The 17,255-nt window shown below is 31.5% G+C and overlaps 1 pseudogene; it reads left to right on the top strand.

The window, feature by feature from the left end:
- LOC143386137 (cadherin-9-like) overlaps positions 1–17,255 on the top strand; it is a 105,938-nt pseudogene that overhangs the window by 64,341 nt on the left and 24,342 nt on the right.

Here is a 17,255-nt window from a genome sequence, read left to right as displayed (position 1 = left end):
TTCACTGAAAAAATTATCTATTCTTTGTCCACAGTACTTAGTATTCCATGACTTTAAGCAAATTGCAGCATCACAGTGACACTTCCATACTTACACTCTAAAATTATACAGGACTACATTTCTTTTCCTGTAGGTATAATAAGCATGAAGCAGAGAACAGTAGAATATAACTGTGAAGAGGTACTTTAATAATTCATTTATATGTGGTTTCTGACTCTTTTTTTTGTTTTCCTATTTCAAGAAATCAATACAAATTTACTCCTAATATGCATAAAGTATGTATAGCTTAAAAATTAAAGATAAATTAAAAATTTAATAAATATTATGTGTAATTGTTTATTTTTATGACAAATAATGACATAAAACCATGAAAAGATAAACTGTATTGCACCATTAATATCCTACCTAAAAGTATGTTGCTTAATCAAAGATTTACATTCAACATTTATGTAGACCAGAATTTTGATGGCTCCAGGTGATTTTCTTGTACATTAATTAGCCTAGCCAACTCAATAAAGTGAACTTTTCAGTTAATTCTACAATTTTTGCCAAATTGACAGACTTTCATAATTACATTATTCTCTATTTACCCATCCTTCTCAGTCATCTTTTTTCAATAATTTTCTTCATTTTCTTCTCCTCTTAAAGTAAAAGAACAGGTGATACAAAGATAAATATACAAAATACTTTTATAAATATTTTGAGGAATAATAATCACTGTTCAATAAAATATTATGGACTTTAGAGATTTCTAATATGTAATTTAATTTATTTCTGTTCTGATTTTTTCTATTAATCAATGATAGACAAATCCTTTTATTTATTTGAGAAGATAAATAAATTTTGCTGTTTAAAAAGAGAATAATCGGGGCTGGGGATGTGGCTCAAGTGGTAGCTCGCTTGCCTGGCATGCGTGCGGCCCGGGTTCGATCCTCAGCACCACATACAAACAAAGATGTTGTGTCCGCCGAGAACTAAAATAAATAAATAAATATTAAAAAAAAATAAATAAATAAAAAGAGAATAATCATTTGGTTTTCTTATGAATATACATGTATAAATATATGTGTGTGTGTTTGTGTGTGTGTGAGAGAGAGAAAAAATATACATTGAGTTATTTAAAATGGATATCTATGTTTTCCTAATTTATTTTACCTTTTAGTAGCATGGTTCATAATTATACTTAACTTGATGAACGTCAGGGTGGGGAGTAAAGTGTTACATTAGAAGTTGCCCTGAAAAGAAAATGTCAAAATGAGATATGCCAATTATTTATTTAGGGGAAAACAAAAAAGAGTGGAAAGTGTCTAAAGGTTAAAGATACATATGTAAACACCAGCTGTGAAAACAGGTAAAGGCTTCCTGAGAAATGAAATTAAACGAACAATGGAAAACAAAACAATTGGTATGTATGGGAGGCATAAAGGAGCAAAGTGGCAGAGCCTCCAGGATGAAGGGCCACATTATGGATGTTTGAATGAGGTAATAGACATCAGCAAATTATAATGACAATAATGTAAACACTATTTTAAAATATTGACATTAACCCTTTTCAATGGAGAAGGCTTAAATTATTAAATAAATAAGAAAGCAAAAGGATGTTCCCAATATAATACTTACATTTGCATGAAACTAATCCTAGTTTGTAGGACTTTAAGTTCATGGTCATAAACACTATGCCTTGTTGGAGATTTTTAATTTCTAGTAAAATGTCTATATTTGTGATGTAGAAAAGTGAAATTTTTTTTGAAATAGAGCAAGAATAGAGGTAGCATGATCAGGAGACTACTGCAGTGATCTGGTGAAGTATGTTGTAGGAAAAGCCAGAGTATTAGCCAAGGAGGAAAAACAGATGAAGTAAGTATTTCAAAGAATGACAGATTACATATGATGATTATTTTAATAGGTTTAAAACAAAGAAGGATAAAAAAGGAAACAAGTTTCAAACTTCGGCTAACATAAAAAGTAGCATTTATATTAACAATCAATTCAAAGATGGATTTGGTCATGATGAATATGTAAGTTCAGAACAATAAGAATTGTGATGAATGTGGTGTAAGACTGCCCGAGAAGGGGAGACTAGTTAGGATTCCAGTCTTACTAAAATCTACAGTTTTAGCAATTTTGAAATAGCATTATTAGTTATTATTATTATTATTATTATTATTCCTGAATAGGTGAAGTGTTGTACCATTTAAATAACACCACACTTTCTCCATTGATTTTTTTGTAAATGACTTTATCACACAAGAAAAATGATAAGCCTGAGATGATGGATTGGTTAATTAGCCTGATTTAATTAATCTACAATTATTTACTCATTCTGCAATATACACATACATCAAAACATCATATCATAACCCACAATTTTTTAACATACACAATTATTATTTCTCAATTTGATTTTTAAAGAATTGCCAAAACTTTTAAAACTTTTACAAATCAAAGTTTCTTTGATTATAAAACTGTTTTAAATTTTCATTGGTGAGCTTTCTACATTAAGAAGTTATTTTATAGAAGGGTAGTTTGTGAAAGAAAATAATTTGTGAATAAATATTTATTTCTATTAAGACCTAAACTATATGGACAAAGAGGAAAGTCATGTTTTGTTTCACTTTAAATTTAAAATATCTACAAAATAATTTCCTCCAAGTGAGAACATTGTGATTGAAAAGGTACTCTTCAAAAGTGATACAAAAAATATGAGTTTGAAATTCTCTCTGACTGGCCTCCCTGTATACAGAGTTTGCAGTTTGACAATGTTATATTGCATTGTGATAAAATCAATTTAAAATTAAGTTATTCATCTTAAACTTAGCATTATGTCAAGTTCAGAAATTCCTTATACCATAACTTTGAGTTTCATTATTTTAAATATTACAATGATTACTTGATATTTAAAACTCGAGATCTGAGTTAATGGATTTTTTTTAATCTCTAGAGGTAACAAAGATTTCTTTGTAGTGTTCTACTTAAAAATATCTTTCAAATACTATGCATTGAAAGAGATACATTTATTTTCCTTTTTATTTCAATCTAGCTTTGAATGATGTATAAATGAAATTGTTAAAAATATTTAGCAAAACAAAACCTGAAATGTTTAGTTTCCACTCAATGAAAATAAGACAGCATATTTGTAGTGATATTGTCTAGTTGATATGCCAAAGTTATTTTTACTCTAATAATGCATGTGTTTACAGAACTCTTCTTTTTTACCTCTTTGAAGCTTCATACTGACCAAGATAAAGGAGATGGAAATTTAAAATACATTTTAACAGGAGATGGGGCTGGCAGTCTGTTCATCATAGATGAAAATACAAGAGACATTCATGCTGCAAAGAAATTAGAGAAGAAAAATCCCTCTACATTCTTCGAGCCAAGGCTATAGACCGAAAGACTGATTGGCAGGTGGAACCATAATCAGAATTTATCATTAAAATTCATGATATCAATGACAATGAGCCAATATTTACAAAAGACTTATATACTGCCAGTGTTCCTGAAATGTCTGGAGTGGGTAGGTATTTCCTAGTCAACTAATCAGTATGTTTGTTAGCTAAATTATATGAGGATATGGTAATTATATGTGACCTCTTTCATGATAAGAGCTGTAACATAAAACTGCTATTTAGTGTAAACTTCCTATTTAGTTTCAATTACATGTACCTTAGAGTCTCTTATTACATAACAAGTTACTGAGAACAATTATTTCATTGCATTGTCATGGATACCTTCAGCTCTATTCAATTGTCACTCAAATGAGAGCAAGTAAAAGACATTTCTATGAGAAGGGAAAAGAATAATAGTTCAGGCAGTATTGGACAACTTTGCTTGCATTATTTTGAATTACAAAACCTAATGCTTGCATTTGACAGATTTCTTCTGAAGCATTATCTCATTTGATCTTTCAAAAAGCTTTTTTTTTTTTTAAGAAGCATGGGAAATAAAACTTTAAATCCCCATTCTGTTAATTAGCAATTCAGAATTCACAAAGATTTAGCAACTGGATTAGTATCAAATAACCTGGTAGCTTCATGGGCAGGATTCCAGGCTTTTTTTTCTTGTTTTTTATTTTATTTTTGTTCATGTTCCACTACTGAACAAAGGTTTATAAATTAAAATGAAAATAACTTTTTCTCTTATTACATCTGCGTAAGATTTTAAATTTAACTCATTAATATCCAAATATTGTATCTGAGTAACTACATTAAACACTATTCATGTAGAAGGTTTATATTTGTTAATAAGAGTAGACGCTTAAGTATAAAATATTTCTTAAAAATGATAAATCTTATAGTATACAAAATATACAAGCTGCATATGAGGATTTATAGTCTAAAGTACATATTTGATTTTATTATAGCTAGCATAACTTTCAATCTAAAATAACTTCTATGTAGGTAAAAAAATACTTGTACACATTTTTACTGAGGATTTTATGTAAAATACTTGTTAAATATGAGTATCTGGCAAGAAGAACCAAGAGTTTATAAAAAGTAATTTCCTCTAATGGCAAATAAGATCTCATTTATTTGAAAAAAGTGCTGTTCTATTGTTTTTGGGGGTATTTTCTCCAATAATATAAAAAGAAGTCCTGTGAAATCATAAAGCCTGGAATAAAACATGAGTGGATATGTTTTCTTTAATATTATTCTTATATCTGTTAGCCTGGTACAGTTCCTTGTATTGGTCTATAGTGTTTCATCACAAGGGTAATTTAGGTACACATCGTGGTCTTTTTATATTTCATATGAGAGTACATTTTAAATTATATTCCTCTTTAGTATTTAATTTACTATTGAATTGTTTTCAAGTGATGTGGTTTTTGATAATACTCTTTAAAATTTCTAAAACATTTTATATGCATGATATTTTAACAGATATTTTTACATTTTACAATACCAAAACTTATATTTTTCTTTCTTCAGAAATATTTAACATGTATAGGAAATTCAAAAGCATACAAAAGATAACATAAATATTGTAATATGAGAAAATTTGACTATAGTTGATTAAAATATAAATATACTTTAAAAATTTCCAAAGCATTACTTCACATTTTAAAACAGAATATCATGAGACTATTGATATTTAAATGTTAAAAAGCCTGTATTTTCTCCTGAATTTTATAGTGATATTTAATCTCTCACTCTATACATTCCTACCATCTGTCTGCCTAATCAGATTCTTCCTTATACAAGTATTCTAATCTAGATTATATTAAGTACATAAAGGCATCAAGATTGAACTAAGCATTTTGTATGTATGTGTGTGTGTGTGTGTGTGTGTATGTGTTTATATATATATATATAAAGTCTTCAATGACTCAGTTCTTCATAATACAAAATGTAAACTTTATGTGTGAATGGAGGCTTGTAGATTGTCTCATTCTAAAACAATTCCTGTATTTCATTTACAGAAGATTAAGTTGTAAGCAGGGCAACCTCTGATCAGGCTTTAAAAATGAGAATTTTTTTACCATTGCCAATTGCACTCCATGATAGGAATCCACAAAAACGTTACACAACAAGAAGTTATATGACTCTAATTGAAGCTAATTAATAAAAATTTAAAAATGTACATGAAAACAATTATACAGATAAATCCTGATTCTTTTTGTAGGGTATAGTTATTATTCTTTATTACTGACATTGGTGAATGTATTGCTTCTATGGTCCACTAATTGACTTTGTGTTTCTATTTTTTAATTATCTTATTATATAAAATATAGTATGTCAAAGGCACTATAATTTTGGTTTACATACTTTATTTTTTTAAAGAGAGAGTGGAGACAGAGAGAGAGAGAGAATTTTTAACATTTATTTTTTAGTTGTTAGGCAGGCACAACATCTTTGTTTGTATGTGGTGCTGAGGATCGAACTGGGGCCGCACGCATGCCAGGCGAGCGTGCTACTGCATGAGCCACATCCCCAGCCCTACATACTTTCTTTAATAAATATGTACACATGAGTACAAAAGAATTAAGGTGCCTTGCCCAAAGTAAAAAGTCAGCTCATTGCTAGCCTAGACTGATAATGAAAACATAGTTTAATAGATTCAGAAGTAGCTGAACAATCTCACTGTCTATTTTCTTGCACTGTTAGTTATACTTGTCTAAAATGTAATTTGAAAATCTTCTATTTTATTAGAACCTGAGTAAGCACCCCTAAATAGCATTTTTAAATATACTATATTAAATCAAATGCCCCTCTCAAATTAAATCCAAATAAGAGTAAAGGGGAGAAACACTGTGTTTTTCAATATAATTTTAGGTACTATTATACACACTCATACACATAATGTCTAAGTAAAATGTAGATGTATTTATGACCTGAATTTATGTTGTTCTTTGTTGCAACTCTCATACCTTTTTTTATTTGATCTTTTTAGTTATACATCTCAGTAAAATGTATTTTGACATCTCATACCTACATGGAGTGTAACTTCCCATTCTTGTGGATGTTCATAATGTGGAGTTACACTGGTCATGCATATGTATATGTAACTTGGAAAATTATGTCTGATTCATTATACTGTCGTTCCCATTCCCATTCCCCTCCCTTTTTCCATTCCTCCTTGTGTAGTTCAGCGAAGCTCCACTCCTCCCTCCATCCTGCCTCTTGTGAGTCAGCATCTGCCTATCAGAGAGAATATTAGGCCTTTGTTTTTTTTGGGACTGGCTAATTTTGCTTAGCATGATATTCTCCTGTTCCATCCATTTACCAACAATTGCCAAATTTCATTCTTCTTTATGCCTGAGTAATATTCCATTGTGTTCCACATATATTTTTTATGAAAATAAAATAAAATAAAAGATGAACTCATCATAATTATTGCAAGTGAACATATTCTTTGTTTTTATTTGTACAAGTAAATAATTTTATGAAGGAAAATTAAGGGGTGATATCTAGGAACTTCTCAGACTATGTATTAACCATATTAAGAGTTTAAGCACATGTGTAATTAAATTAATATATATATATATATATATATATATATATATATATGAAATAATAACTGACTTCCACTTTTATTTGCATTATATTAGTGATTTTTATTTAATCAGTGGGTTGACAAACTACAAATAGCTGAGGAGGAAATGAAGTTTAATAGAATGAAATAAAATCTCTCACCCTCCAAGGATTTCCTTCAGTCTGCATCTCCTTTACATTTGCTTTTCTTCTGAAAATATTTGTCACTTCCTTTCTCCCTCACCAATCATTGTCCTTAAATTTTCCCTCTCTTTCTTTCAAAACCATATATCATATTACATTTTAGCTGTATAATTAACATACCCCATTTACTTAAATGTGCATGATTCTAATGATCTCATAAAATTTGAAATGTATTAACATCTTTTAAAAAAAAAAAAAAATATATATATATATATATATATATATATATATATATATATATATATATATATATATATATATAGTTGTAGTTGGGCACAATACCTTCATTTTACTTATTTATTTTTATGTGGTGCTGAGGATCTAACCCAGGGATGCATATGTGCAAGGTGAGCGCTCTACCACTGAGCCACAACCTCAGCCTCTGCATTACCGTCTTCTGATTAAGCCTTTAAACTTGATAATAAACAAATACATGCAATTACAGGAAATGGGATGTACTCCTATTAAAATGTTAGTGTAAGTCCATACATTTTCCTTTTTCCATTTCTTGTGGTCAGGTTGCTCTTGTATAAATTTGGTAGTTTGGCATGCATATTTTCTCAAAGCTTGGATATTTCCCTAAATGCACTCTAAAAGATTTAGCCAGTCCTCCTCCTCACACTGGGTAATTTTCCAACCAGTAATTCCTCTATAGTTTTTGATAGAAATAACACAATCAACAACTTCTTCGGGTCCTATTTCAGTCCTTTTTTTTTTGAGGTTTACTTGCTCTGGATTCAATAACATATCCAATAATATCCATAACACTACACAGAACATTTGATAAAATATTTAGAAATATTTAGAATAGACTAGTTACGGCTAATTCTAGTCTTGCAATTCCCAGGTTTGAAATTTATATTGAACAAAAAACGGTTTTAATGTTTATGTATTGAATTCATGGGTTGTTTTAAACAGGTGCCATTGTACTGTCTAGAAATATCATCCCTATTTTTGCTGGTGCCCCCATGCCGTGAATATTTATGCAAGGGGCTCTCCCCATAGGTCCCCAAGTCAATGACTGTCTTAGCTGAAGGCATAGGCAGAGAGTTAACTTGGCCAGTACTATAAGAACATCCATGGAAGAGTGAATAGTTATTTCCTTCTTTTTTTCTCTAATCTTCATCACCTTATTGTCTCATAGGGCTGAGATAAATTCAATATGTTTTATACAGGAGTTTAGAGGAATGTCTTGGGACAGAATAGGACAAAAACCATGCTACCTGTCTTATTTTCCTTTGGTTCCTCCAGTTCATGGATCAGTTCTGTTCTTTTTTCCTTTATTTGATCTCATAAATTTTTTAATATCTCTTATATATATATATATATATATATATATATATATATATATATACATATAAATTGTAGGTGAGTTTGTGTACATGCACATTTGTGAGTGTATACACATATACATACAAACTTGTATATAAAAATATATAATATGCATTATGTAATATATAAGTGCAATATACATAAAGGGAAAAATAATTTCTTAAAAGTTTTATACAATATAATAGGCAATATATATTTTTTCAATATTACCGTGTTTATTAAAGAAGACTAAAAGCAGTAGAGCAGTATATTCCTTTCCCAATACTGTTTGTGTTTAGCAGTTGAAAATTATTTTAAACTAGTAATTTTGATAATAGCTGAGTAAGCTTGTGCACAACTATTTTTCTATATTTTAGTTTATTCATAGCTGTACTTGGATTGATAGGTAGCTGGTTAGATACATAGATAGGTACATACATACTGCATAATACATTGATAGATATTTAGATATGAAATCTATACTCTTTGGTTCATTTACATTTGAAAAGTTAAGAGTTTCATTTTCTATTGAGTGAACTAGCTGAGTTAGTTGGAATTGTATTTTGAAATTAGAATCATGTTCAAAACTGTATATTGCAAATATAACTTTATTTCTGCCTATAAGGCATAGAAACAGAAAGTTCCCTTTTGTTTTATGGACAGAATGTATTCTATAAAGTGAGATAGCCTGAATTTGTTTAACTTCCCCTAATTTAGTTCATAAGCATAGAGGAGAACAACTAGCATTTTGGGGTTACATTGTGTGATATAAACATTTTTACTTTTATATTTCATCCATAAAGGTAATGCTTATGAATATTTCTTTTACCGCCAAATAAATGATTTTGCTTTTCCAAACACTTAATATAAAAATTATTATTTGATTAATTTTTAATATTTTTATGTGATTTTCTATTATGAGTTTAGCTTTTGTGTCTTGAATTTTCTTAGATATTAAACATTAGCTTTATATTAAAGAGAGGAATTAGCTAAGGGGTGCAATAAACATTTTTGATTCCATAACATATTTTCTGTTTAAAGAAAGATATTGTATACAAAATTCTTCTAAGAGTTTTCCAAAAATAGCAACATCAAAATCATGCTCAATTTTTTGAAATAAGAAATGTGATATTTAATTGTAACCTAGTCCTTGTCATATTTTCCCAAGTTTTATATTCTTAATGCAAAAAAAAATGAGGAAAATTTTGAAAAATGAAATTTTGAAAAAGTAAGAGATATAATAGCCAAAGTGTATTTTACATTAACCTGTCTTCATAAATACATGCAAAATTAGTTTAACTATGCATCATTTTACTTTATTACTAAATAATGTTCACTGTTAAGAATCATTACATTTTTGTGGAAAAAGAAAAAACTATCCATCCCTTGTATACCAAAACAATTGGTGTTTTTTTTTCTTAACTTGTTGGTATAAATAAAATGTTAGAGGCATGTCATTAGCATTTACCAGTTTCAAAAGCATACTTAACTATTAACAAGAATCTAAGGGATGCAATGTGAATATTATAGGGGTGTTCTAGTTTTTCAGTCACATGATGGGGGTGATTTGTATTCTCTAAACTTTCTTTTTTCTTAAGGCCAAGCATTTTTTCACAAGCTTAAAGATCACACACCCATAAAATAGAACAAGCAAAACTTTTTCTCCATGAAAATATTATTTAAAAAGTGTGAAAATGTCGAACTGGGGTTGTGACTCAGTTGTAGAGTGCTTGCCTAGCATGTGTGAGGCACTGGGTTGATCCTCAGAACCACATTAAAAAACTAAATAAATAAAATAAAGTTATTGTCTCCAATTATGACATATATATATATATATATATATATATATATATATATATATATATATAATAGTGAAAATGTACAGAAGATTGTTTTTACCTGTACCCATAGTGAAACATGAAAATGTTTACTTACAAAAAACAAAAGGGAAAAGTAGCACAGGAAATGTCCAAAACTTGATGAAGTAACTAATGGAATTTTCAACATATAAGCAAATCTTAGTAATTTATATTTCAATGATATCCAAATGTGAAAACATTTCTTATTTTAACTCACTTGTACTCACATATAATTAAACAAAAATTTAAATATAAATTAGAAAACAACTTAGATGAACTTTCAAAAATTACTGAGGAGAAAACTAGTTTAAACTTTTGGGTGAGGTTGGATAACTTTTCAATGATAAATCTTATAATTGACATGGATCTAGTGACTATGTAGTGTTTCCTGTCACAGGATGTATCAATTCCATTACAGATGAGGAGAGGTTTTAGTGGGTGAATTCAAGTTATCATTGTATGTGAATTAATTTAAGAAAACATAAACGACTGTTCCTGAATTAATTTTGGGGTACTATTGAAATGATTTGATGGGAAATGAGTTGTTAGTGTTAATCTCAATGGACATCATATTTATTTAATGAAATTTGCATAAGTATATGCATTCAAAATTGAGAGATATTCACTGCAATTTACTTAGAGAAGTTTATGAGTGAATAAGATATATGGTGTATTAGGATAGATGACAGAACCAATGAGGAATTCACTCAGTCCTCAAACATATTAATATCTGAGTAATAGAATTAAACTTGAAAAGTTGTGTATAATGTACTTAAAATGTTCTATAAAATCATTTCACACAGGGGAATCCATAGTAGGTTTCAGTTAAGATTTCAAAATTATTCTTTAATCTTTATAGCAATTGAGTTAAAAATATGTACATATTTTTATGTATATATACATTACAATGTATATATATATATATATATATATATATATATATATATATATATATACACACACACACACACACACACACGTGTATGTATGTGAAACAATTAATATATTCCATTTGTTTATCTCCTAAAACTAATTTTTAAAGCACTTCTAGTTTTTAAAGGATTGGGATTTCTTACTAACCAAAAATAAAGAAATATTTGTAATATAAAATTAAATAGATATCAGTATACATTTTTTAGAGAATTTTACTAAAATTTTTATTTTAGTCTTTATCAGTAAATACTACTAACTGCATTACTAAAAATTTTTGCATAGTACAAGTACACAAGTACATTTTTCCAATTTGGAAGTATTTACGTGTTTATATTTGGGGGCTTTTTGTAGGTACATCTGTTATACAAGTGACTGCAACAGATGCAGACGATGCCAACTATGGAAATAGTGCCAAAGTGGTCTACAGTTTATTGCAAGGACAGCCATATTTTTCAGTGGACCCAGAGTCAGGTAAAACACTTGTGACATGGTATATTTCTCATTATATACATCTGGATGTACTGATTTCATGGAGAAAAAACCATGGGAAAAATCTTTCTGCTTTATGAGTTATGTTGAATTAATTGTGCATTGAAGGATATGCTTAATCACACTGCTGTTTTATCTATTTGCTATGATTAACTTATATAAAGTGAATCTTAAATAACTTAATTTTAAAAGCCAGTGGTTTAATTGTCTTTTTTTTTCAAAAGGCATAATAAAAACTTCATTACCAGAAGTGAGCAGAGAAAATCAAGAGCAGTACCAGGTGGTTATACAGGCCAGAGATATGGGTGGCCAGATGGGAGGCCTTTCTGGAACCACAACAGTGAACATCACTCTGACAGATGTAAACAACAATCCTCCTCGATTTCCACAGAGTAAGGAAGGTTTAGTGATCTCTTGTTGAAAAACTTGTCAAACGTACAATTATTTAAATCTAATGTTTGCACTATCAGTTCACTATTAATTTATGCAAACTATCAAATACAAAACCCATCCCTCTACTCACACACACACACAGAAGCACAATTTCTTTCAAACTGAGAGTGATGGGTATCATTTTCTTCATTGGGTAGGCAAAGGGTCAAAACAAGGACATGAGGTTCTTTTGTAGTTTGGGCTTTTTACTATCCTTTTCTACTTTTTGAAGTGTTGGAAAACGTCCCATGCTAAATTCTGAATGATCTTCCTGTTTGGAATGTGGTCTCTGCAGTTGGTCTGATTGGATCCTATTTATTTATTTATTTATTTATTTATTTATTCATTCATTCATTCATTCATTCATTTAGTGGGTGCTGGGAGCCATCAGCCAAGTAGGTATGACAAATTCCTTGCCAGCTTACTCCCATGCTGTCTAGTGGAAGGACTTCTGAAAGGTGACCTTGCTCAAGGACCAGGGCAGGATCGTGTTTAGGGTGTTCCCCCTTTAGAATAGGGCATATCCTGCTGCTGAGTTCCTCTTGAGTTCTTAGGGTCAGACAGTATATTTTGGGAGACAGAAGCCCATGTGGTGTGGATTTGGGTAGAGAGTGGATTTGGGAGAGAGTGGATTTGGGCAGAGAACATGGATTCCCCCAGAACGTGTTTGTAGACGGCCGGTGTGAGTTCCGGGAATAAAGAATTGCTGTTTGAATCTACAAGCTGTGTGGAGACTCGTGATTTGTGCCCAGCCAGAGACTGCGGCATTTGGCGGTCCGTACGGGGGAACATCTGAAGACAAGGTAAGTAAAATTGTTCGCCCCTGAGGAAGAGCGAAAGAATGGGTGACCATTTCAAAAAACAATGTGTTCTTGTTCTGATTTATTTTGTTTTCATTTCAAGTTGCCTGTTCCTAGAACTTTCTCAGGCAAACTGGGGAAAATGGTTGACTCAAGGTTTAAAGTTGTTTACCTCCGAGGAAGAGAAATTGTTAGAGAAAAAAGGCACCCCAGTAAGACCAAGAACAGCTAGGGCATATGTTGATACAATACAAAAATGCAGCCCATGGCTTTTAAACGAGAAGTTGTTAAATATATCAATGGGACCATCATGGTATCCTGTAGAAGGATTTTTCTTCAACAAGAAAGAGATGGCTAATTCTGTTTACTACGCTTGTCTAAGATCTTGGTTTTTACAGACATCTGATTAATTTACAAAACTAAAGTGTTAAAATATCAACCACTAAATATGAAATCAAGTACTCTTTACTTATTAAGTTCCATAAGGTAATATATTTAATCATTATGTGTGTTTTCATAAATTGGTGAATGGAAAAATGTTTAATATTGCTTTGGTCTATGTCTTTGCTGAAACAAGGTTACTAAGTGTTAAGATTCTATCATGTGTAATTTATATACAAAGAGTATAAGAAGTTTCAGTTGGGTTTCAATTATAGTATTATAGTACCATAAAAAACATGAAAGTATTTCATCTTATTTAAGTGGAGTAATTTGTCTAGATCAGAAATTTTATAAGGGTTATTTCAGAATGTAAATTTATAAAAAGGGTTAACGGTTAAAAAAGAGATATAAAAAGATTCAAGATGTGAAAATATATTTTAATATAAAGGTTAAAAAAAAGAGAAATGTTTCTAGATGAGATAATCTCTGTGTGGTAAAGTAAAAAGTTGTAAAATGCCATTTAAAAAATTTTTGAGAAAACTAGACTTACTTTAAAAGCTTGAGAAAGGAAGAAAGAAAAAAAAGGTATTTGTACATGGCAGATTGAGACAAAGCTTCTTAATGGAGTAAAAAAGGCCTTTGGTTGAAGGGCAGCCATGTAAACTAACATTAAAGTGATTTAAACAGAATCTAAACCTCGTTTAAAAGAGTAAAGCTGTAGGTGGTGAAAAAGTACATTTAAAAGTACAGTATAGATGATAATTGGAAGGCTTTAAAAGGTTAATTTGAAGGTGGTTAAGATGCCTTCATGACGGAGGAAAGATTGCGTGATTCAAAGCCTAGTTAATCTTAAAAATTGGAAAGGGGTATATATCCCCCAAAGATAAACTTAAAATAACCCTTTTTACTCTAAACTTTTTAAATTTGGATTAATCAGGACTTAGTGCTACAGAAAGACATATGTATCCAAAAAATGTACATAAGACTAAAGTACTTTGGAAAGATATTCTAACAGGACAATGGAAAGATCCTGACCCAGTGATTTTCTGGAGTCGGGGTTCTGTTTGTTTTTCCACAGGAGAACAGCAGCCGATTTGGATTCCAGAAAGACTAACTAAAACGATTTCTACAGATCGAAAAGAAGATGATTTGACTCAAATCCATAACAGCTGAAATCCAGAACTCCAGCTTGGCCATTCTTACATCTGCGACTGTGATTAACCAGGATGCTTTTTTCAATATCTATTTTATTATTGCATTTTTCCACATCATAAGGTTCTATTTTTATTTTTTGAGCTCATACAAACCTAGGTTAATGTTTTTCTGATCAGTTTTATTTTTTGACTGTGGAGTTTTTAAACATTGCAATGGAGATTTCACCTAGGTAAAGCTACAAGGCCTTTATTATTGTCTTATGTGTTGTACTCTTGTGTTTTGTTTTGTATGTCTGTGTGTGCATATGTTCATATTTCATATATGAGGAGCGCTCATGAGAAAATGGATCCAAATTATTTTTTTTTATTCACGTGATTTAAATGGCTTAATTTAAATTAGGTAAACAACTGTTAAAGATTGTTTTTAAAGGTGGTTAACAGATCTGCTTGTTTACTAATTTAAATCAGGTAAACAGCTGTTAAGGATTGTTTTTTAAGGAAGTTAACAGATCTGTTTGTTTACTTTCACCTTTCCTTTTCATTATATTTAATAATTCTTTTCAGGATAATGTCTTTTTAGCATCATTGCCAGAATTCCTATCTTCATCCCAATGAATATAACTCAACAAGTATGCTCAATCAAGGAGTCAACTTACTTTGGGAGGCAACAGACTTTGGGAGGAGATGGACAGATTGATAGATTCCTCCCCTTTGAACTGCTTACAGAACTTGCCTGGACTATGTAACTACGTTTAGTGCAGCAAATTGTGGTAATGCTGGCATATCTTTGCTGATGGTGTCACCAGTGATCTTTGCTGATGGTGTCACCAATGATGCGATTTTTCCAAAGGAACTGTCAATTGGCTTGGTGTCGTGGCATTTCTGTATCCTCCTCCCTTCTGCTAGTGATGGTCTAAAATTTGGGGGCCAATGGCTGTATGCTGGACCAGTTGTTAGTGACGGGTATGATCCAATTGCAGTGGTATCAACCTAAGACAGAAGGCTGACGCCTAAAGGTCAGTTGCCTAAAGGTCAGTTTTCCGATGACGGGTAAGAGCCATATGTTGAATTGGACAACCTACCAGGCGCGGTCCTTAAGCCACATTAACCTCACTCCCCCACTGGCACCAAGGCCAAATTTGGGGGCCAACAGAGGTGAGGCAAAGAACCTCACCCCCCCACTGGTGCATAGACCTATCCACAAGTAGGGCTGTATGCTGGACCAGTAGTCAGTGACGGGTATGATCCAGTTGCAGTGGTATCAACCTAAGACAGGAGGCTGACGCCTAAAGGTCAGTTTTCCAATGACGGGTAAGAGCCATATGTTGAACTGGACAACCTACCAGGCACGGTCCTTAAGCCACATTACTTGTTGTTTAATTAATCAGAAGGGGGGAGATGCTGGGAGCCATCAGCCAAGTAGGTATGACAAATTCCTTGCCAGCTTACTCCCATGCTGTCTAGTGGAAGGACTTCTGAAAGGTGACCTTGCTCAAGGACCAGGGCAGGATCGTGTTTAGGGTGTTCCCCCTTTAGAATAGGGCGTATCCTGCTGCTGAGTTCCTCTTGAGTTCTTAGGGTCAGACAGTATATTTTGGGAGACAGAAGCCCATGCGGTGTGGATTTGGGTAGAGAGTGGATTTGGGAGAGAGTGGATTTGGGCAGAGAACATGGATTCCCCCAGAACGTGTTTGTAGACGGCCGGTGTGAGTTCGGGAATAAAGAATTGCTGTTTGAATCTACAAGCTGTGTGGAGACTCGTGATTTGTGCCCAGCCAGAGACTGCGGCAGTGGGAATTGAACTCAGAGGCACTCTGAGCCACTATCCCAGCCCTATTTTGTATTATCTTTAGAGACAGGGTCTCACTGAGTTGCTTAGTGCTTCACCATTGCTGAGACAGGCTTTGAACTTGTGATCCTTATTGCTCAGCCTTCCCAGCCACTGGGATTACAGGCAGGTGCCCACGTGCCCAGCCCCTGACTAAATTCAAATTCTATGCCTCACACTGGTCTCTGTTGTCATGTGTGTGCATAAGCATTATAAGCCTTTGATAATTGATCCTAAGCAAAAATTTAAATTTTAACATCTCTGAAATAAAATGATTTATGAAAATGGGTTAAATTGGCCACATTCTATATTTTTATAGTGAATTACAGAGTCATGACTTACCAAGGTTGTGTGTGATGGCATATATTGATACTGACATTGTTAAACATGTGATGGCATACTAAAATTCAATAATGTCAATGCTGTTGAGTCATGAAGATTAAATTATTTAATTCCCTTTTGGTTGAAACAATTTTAGGATACACTTTAAAACATGGATATTTTGCATCTCTTGAGGTCCTACAAAAACACATTTCAATTATCTGATTAAAATTTTTGACTCTGCAGTGTGTAAAATGATAAAGAATTCTTCCTTAAAATTCTCAGTTGAGGTCCGATTTAAATTCATATTTATTTCAAACAATAAAATATTTTTTAGGTTGACAAAATGTGAAATATGTGATGCAACAGTTTTGGTGAACATATTCATATGATTAATTTTTAAAAGTGAATTTTGCTGAGAACATGAATAATAAGACCAGGTAACAGAAACTTAAACATTGCATTAAATGTTAGTAGTGTTTACTAATAATTTTAATGTAAACTAAAATTGTAAATTGCCAAATTATTTAATGTCTTGCCACTTGGTAATTCTAAGATCTGTTAGAATCTTA

The sequence above is a fragment of the Callospermophilus lateralis genome, unplaced genomic scaffold, assembly GCF_048772815.1.
Source record: "Callospermophilus lateralis isolate mCalLat2 unplaced genomic scaffold, mCalLat2.hap1 Scaffold_113, whole genome shotgun sequence".
In the NCBI taxonomy this organism is placed as follows: Eukaryota; Metazoa; Chordata; class Mammalia; order Rodentia; family Sciuridae; genus Callospermophilus; species Callospermophilus lateralis.
Note: the sequence above shows the minus strand (reverse complement) of the source record. Positions and strands in the feature narration are given on the sequence as shown.